Source organism: Pseudoliparis swirei, chromosome 2 (genome assembly GCF_029220125.1).
Source record: "Pseudoliparis swirei isolate HS2019 ecotype Mariana Trench chromosome 2, NWPU_hadal_v1, whole genome shotgun sequence".
Lineage (NCBI taxonomy): Eukaryota > Metazoa > Chordata > Actinopteri > Perciformes > Liparidae > Pseudoliparis > Pseudoliparis swirei.
In genome coordinates, this window is record NC_079389.1 from 23,166,211 (window position 1) to 23,172,376 (window position 6,166).

At 48.0% G+C, this 6,166-nt stretch overlaps 1 long non-coding RNA gene across 1 annotated transcript; it reads left to right on the top strand.

The window, feature by feature from the left end:
- Positions 1 to 5,507: 5,507 nt before the first annotated feature.
- On the top strand, positions 5,508 to 5,856 carry LOC130206025 (uncharacterized). Its single transcript, XR_008834018.1, has 2 exons — positions 5,508 to 5,718; positions 5,796 to 5,856. It is a non-coding gene; the product is annotated as an uncharacterized LOC130206025 (long non-coding RNA).
- Positions 5,857 to 6,166: the final 310 nt, after the last annotated feature.

Sequence of the window (6,166 nt, forward strand, 5' to 3'; positions counted from 1 at the left end):
GGATCGTGGTCCATGCCTACCACCAACTATTCATACACTGTCATATTCATTGAATGTGTTTTCACTCTAATGATTCCTCCTGGTCACATGACATCTATTGTTCTGTCCATCCTGGAGAGGGATCCTCCTCTGTTGCTCTCCTGAAGGTTTCTTCCATTTTTTTCCCCCCATGAAGGGTTATTTGGGAGTTGTTCCTGATCCGATGTGAGGTCAAATGTCAAAGCTCAGGAACATCTGTGTACAAATTGTAAAGCACTCTGAGGCAAATTTGTGAGTGGTCTATACAAAATAAACTGAATTGAATTGGGAGTGTTTCAATTTTTTTTTTTTAGAAAAACAAACCTTTATTCTTCTTGACATTTAGACTCAGACATGATTCATTCAGCCAGTGTGTGATCCTTTCTGATGAAAGTGTTAGCTTTTCAGCTGCTATCTCAGCAGTTTTGGTGTGTGTAGACAACAGTGTCATCTGCATACATTTGAAGTTAGACATTTTTACATTGTTGAGGGAGATCATTGATATACAAGCTAAACACTAAGGGACCCAACACTGACCCTTGTTGAAAAAACAATTAGTGTTGAAACATCTTATTTTCCTACGGAACTCATTTTGAAAATTGAAGCACTTTTCTAAAGAAGAAGACAGGTATAATTTGTTTTGTAACCTGCACCCAATCACTGCCTAATGTGTCTGCCGTGTGGACCGCTGTGGTACTGCAGCTTCCTGGATTGGTTGATTGGTTGATTGATTGATTGATTGATTGGTTGATTGACTCTCACATGCTTCAGGACACACATGAAGCAGTGATTGGGTGCAGGTTGATATAAATGCTACCTGTCTGCTGCACACCCTCACAGAGCAGCTTCAGGGCAGTTGGGTCACTAGTGCTGTGGACAGGCTGCTTGCATTAGAACACAGACATGGCTTGTGGAGTTCATTTGGGGTACGTTTCTTTTGCTGCTGCTTTCAGTGTTTTTAACTGTTCTATTTGTGACTTTCTTCATTTGTCTGCAGGATCTTGCTGATTTGTTTAGTTCAAGCAGAGCATGTGCGTTGTTTGTGGGCTACACAAGGTGAGCAACACACTCGTGTCACTGGTATCGGTGTGATTTTACTAGCCGTAGATTTAAACTCTTTTCTCTCAGCTCTCGGACAAAAAACAACACGCTGTTTGGCTTCTGGGCAGAGAGGGTGGACTGGGTGGCAGCTATCAGAATCAACTCAGAGACATGCCTCTGGTTTCTCCTGGCTCAGCCCAGCAGTAGCTCAAACACAGTCCCCTGTTTAGTGGTGGTTATATAGCCAGAGATTTCCCACCACACACACTTCACACACAACAGTTTAAAAGCCTCTTTCTGCTTCAGGGTGCAGAGCAGAGCAAGCTCAAGCTCTGCCCAAAAAAAAACCCCCAGGCAGCCAGGTCAGGGAACTGAGATGCCCAAGAAGAAGCCGCTTTTTCTTTCTGGTTCTATCGCTGGTGGCAGTTCTCTCAGCAAGTACGATAAGACTCCGATTAGCGAGAAGAGAACTCGGCCAGTTCAGCAGGGAACACCAAGTAGGAGCAGCTATCGGTCCAGCAGTCCTGCTTCTGCTTCTCTTCAGAGTCCCAGAGGAAGCTTCAAGTCTTCAGCTGTTCCTGAAACACCAGCCTCCTCTGGGAGGAAAGGTTCTTCTACGTCTACGAAGTCTTCCAGCCAGTCCAGAGCAGGTGCTGCTGCGTCACGAAGAATCCCTGTTCGGACCAAGACCTCAGCCAGTGTCGCTGCTAGGAGAGTGTCTTCACGTCGTAGAACCAAACTGAGAAATAAGCCCAGCCCGACTCGGGCTGTGAACCCAAGCCAGCTGGTTCCTGTGAGTGTGAGTAACCTCCCTTCCTCCTGGACCAGCAGTACGGGGCCCTCGGGTCAGGGGTTCGCTCCGTCCAGAACCTACAACATCCCTCAGAGCTTTGGTGGCTTCGCTATCAGACGGCTGAAAGAACCTGCTGACCAGAAGGAAGTGAGTGTTGGGAAGCCACAGCAGGTCTACAGGGCCCAGCAGGCCCCTGCTGCTGTGAAGCTCACCCACGTGGCCCCCCAGAGGCCCCTTGCTCCTCATCTGCATCAGGTCTACTTGGCCCCCCAGAGGCCCCTTGCTCCTCCTCTGCATCAGGTCTACGCTGCCTGAGGCCCCTTGCTCCTCTACATCAGGTTGTCGAGGCCCCTTGCTCCTCCTCTGCATCAGGTCTACATGGCCCCCCAGAGGCCCCTTGCTCCTCCTCTCCATCAGGTCTATGCTGCCCCCAGAGGCCCCTTGCCCCTCTGCATCAGGCCTATGTGGCCCCTCAGCAGCCCTCTGTAGCATTCAAGCCACAGGTCCTGAGTGTCCGTCTGGAGGCCAGTTGGAAGAGGATCGGGCCCCCTGGGGGACGGTAGCAGGTGAGCGCTTCATGACATCTTTCTGTTCTATAACCTTGAATATGGTTTCTAACTTTGTTCTGTCTTCTTCCCAATAGGTGCAGCAGGAGTTCTGGGATGAATGTCTGGTGTTTTTGAATAAATAAATAAATAATTTCCATCTTTGCCTTGCTTCTCTTCACTGTGTGGTGCTAGTAAATGTCCAGCATGTCAGCATAATGCTGAGTTTTTGGTATTAAGATGCATTCTGTAAAACCCTAAAATGATGCATTTAGAAAGAAATTGAAAATGGTTAAAGAGAAACTTCCCCCAAAATGGCTTAAATACTTTATCTGGCTCTGTAGGAAAGGTGGGGTGGCTTTCTGAAAATCTGTTTCCACGTACCGTTGCATAATCTGCCCGTGAGGCCATTTGTACAGACGAGGGATTCTTTCCTGTCATTCCCAATAGAGGTGGGTTACCTTGTGCATTGGGTGAGCCAGCCAGGAGGGGCTGGCTCACCAAATGTTAGTGGCTTGAGTTCTTGATCGGGGTGTGCTGACTAATCTACTTCTGGTTTCTAGAGTCTTAAAGTATCAAGCGCCTCATTTATGGAACCAGCTTAACCGTCAGTCCTGCAGGGAGACAGTCACTTCATGTAGACTGAAGACTTTCCTCTTAGTCTTGTAGTTAGGGCTGAATCAGGTTCACCTGGTCCAGACCTAGATATGCCGCTAGTCTGTTGGATGTTCAGGATACACAGCACCTGTTGTTTCTCCTTATGGATGAATTTGCATCTCTCCATTGCACATTATTAACTCTAATTTCTCCCCAGAGTCCTTTTGACTTAACATCTCATAGGGTCCATTGACCCTGGCTGGGTCTGATGCCTTGGCCCTGTTGACTCTGCCCACACCTCTCCATCTGTCTGATGGATCATGGAGGTCTCCATCGTGGTCCATGCCTACTACCAACTATTCATACACTTTGTCATATTCATTGAATGTGTTATAACCCTAATGATTCCTTCTGGTCACATGACATCTATTGTTCTGTCCATCCTGGAGAGGGATCCTCTGTTGCTCTTCTGAAGGTTTCTTCTGGTTTTTTTTTCCCATGAAAGTGTTGTTTGGGAGTTGTTCCTTATCCGATGTGAGGTCAAAGGACAGGAACGTCTGTGTACAGATTGTAAAGCACTCTAAGGCTAATGTGTAATTTGTGAGAATGGTCTATACAAAATAAACTGAATTGAATCAGGAGTTTTTGACTTTTTTTGAAAAACACACCTTTAGTCTTCTTGACATTTAGACTCAGACATGATTCATTCAGCCAGTTTGTGATCCTTTCTGATGAAAGTGTTAGCTTTTCAGCTGCTATGTCAGCAGTTTTGGTGTGTGTACACAACAGTGTCATCTGCATACATTTGAAGTTTGACATCTTCACATTGTTGAGGGAGATCATTGATATACAAGCTAAACACTAAGGGACCCAACACTGACCCTTGTTGAAAAAACAATTAGTGTTGAAAACATCTTATTTTCCTACGGAACTCAATATGAAAAGTTAAGCATTTTTCTAAAGAAGAAGACAGGTATCATTTGTTCTGTAACCTGCACCCAATCACTGCCTAATGTGTCTGCCGTGTGGACCACTGTGGTACTGCAGCTTCCTGGATTGATTGGTTGATTGATTGATTGATTGATTGATTGATTGGTTGATTGACTCTCAGGTGCTTCTCGAGACACATGAGGCAGTGATTGGGTGCAGGTTGATATAAATGCTACCTGTCTGCTGCACACCCTCACAGAGCAGCTTCAGGGCAGTTGGGTCACTAGTGCTGTGGACAGGCTGCTTGCATTAGAACACAGATATGGCTTGTGGAGTTCATTTGGGGTATGTTTCTTTTGCTGCTTCTTTCAGTGTTTTTAATTGTTCTATTTCTGACTTTCTTCATTTGTCTGCAGGATCTTGCTGATTTGTTTAGTTCAAGCAGAGCATGTGCGTTGTTTGTGGGCTACACAAGGTGAGCAACACACTCGTGTCACTGGTATCGGTGTGATTTTACTAGCCGTAGATTTAAACTCTTTTCTCTTGCAGCTCGGGGACAAAACGGCAACACGCATGTTGGCTTCTCTGGGCAGAGGGGTGGACTTGGTGGCAGCTATCCCCAGAATCAACTCAGACATGCCTCTGGTTCTCCTGGCTCAGCCCAGAGCAGTAGCTTCAACACAGTCCCTGTAGTTAGTGGTGGTTATAGCCAGAGATTTCCCAGTAGCCGCTCCACACAAACTGTTTCACAGCCGGCTAAAAGTGTCTTTGCTTCAGGCAAGTTGGTGCAGAGCAGCTCTGAGTCAAAGCCCAACTGGCAACCGACCAGGTGGAGTCAGGGAACTGTTCAAAAGGTGCCCAAGAAGAAGCCGTTTGCCTTTTCTGGTTCTATCGCTGGTGGCAGTTCTCTCAGCAAGTACGATAAAACTCCGATTAGCGAGAAGAGAACTCGGCCAGTTCAGCAGGGAACACCAAGTAGGAGCAGCTATCGGTCCAGCAGTCCTGCTTCTCTTCAGAGTCCCAGAGGAAGCTTCAAGTCTTCAGCTGTTCCTGAAACACCAGCCTCCTCTGGGAGGAAAGGTTCTACGTCTGAAGTCTTCCAGCCAGTCCAGAGCAGGTGCTGCTGCGTCACGAAGAATCCCTGTTGTTCAAGACCTCAGACCTCAGCCAGTGTCGCTGCTAGGAGAGTGTCTTCGTCAGAGAACCAAACTGAAATAAGCCCAGCCCGACTCGGGCTGTGAACTAAGCCAGCTGGTTCCTGTGAGTGTGAGTAACCTCCCTTCCTCCTGGACCAGCAGTACGGGGCCCTCGGGTCAGGGGTTCGCTCCGTCCAGAAACTACAACATCCCTCAGAGCTTTGGTGGCTTCAGGCGGCTGAAAGAAGAACCTGCTGACCAGAAGGAAGTGAATGTTGGGAAGCCACAGCAGGTCTACGGGGCCCAGCAGGCCCCTGCTGCTGTGAAGCCCGCCCAAGTGGCCCCCCAGAGGTCTCTTGTTTCTCTGCGCCGGGCCTACTTGGCCCCCCAGAGGCCCCTTGCTCCTCCTCTGCATCAGGTCTACGCTGCCCCCCAGAGGCCCCTTGCTCCTCCTCTGCATCAGGTCTACTTGGCCCCCCAGAGGCCCCTTGCTCCTCCTCTCCATCAGGTCTATGCGGCCCCCCAGAGGCCTCTTGCCCCTCTGCATCAGGCCTATGTGGCCCCTCAGCGGCCCTCTGCATCCTTCAAGCCACAGGTCCTGAGTGTCCGTCCGGAGGCCAGTTGGAAGAGGTTCGGGCCCCCTGGGGGACGGTAGCAGGTGAGTGCTTTATGACATCTTGCTGTTCTATAACCTTGAATATGGTTTCTAACTTTGTTCTGTCTTCTTCCCAATAGGTGCAGCAGGAGTTCTGGGATGAATGTCTGGTGTTTTTGAATAATAAAAAAATAATTTCCATCTTTGCCTTGCTTCTCTTCACTGTGTGGTGCTAGTAAATGTCCAGCATGTCAGCATAATGCTGAGTTTTTGGTATTAAGATGCATTCTGTAAAACCCTAAAATGATGCATTTAGAAAGAAATTGAAAATGGTTAAAGAGAAACTTCCCCCAAAATGGCTTAAATACTTTATATCTGGCTCTGTAGGAAAGGTGGGGTGGCTTTCTGAAAATCTGTTTCCACGTACCGTTGCATAATCTGCCCGTGAGGCCATTTGTACAGACGAGGGATTCTTTCCTGTCATTCCCAATAGAGGTGGGTTACCTTGTGC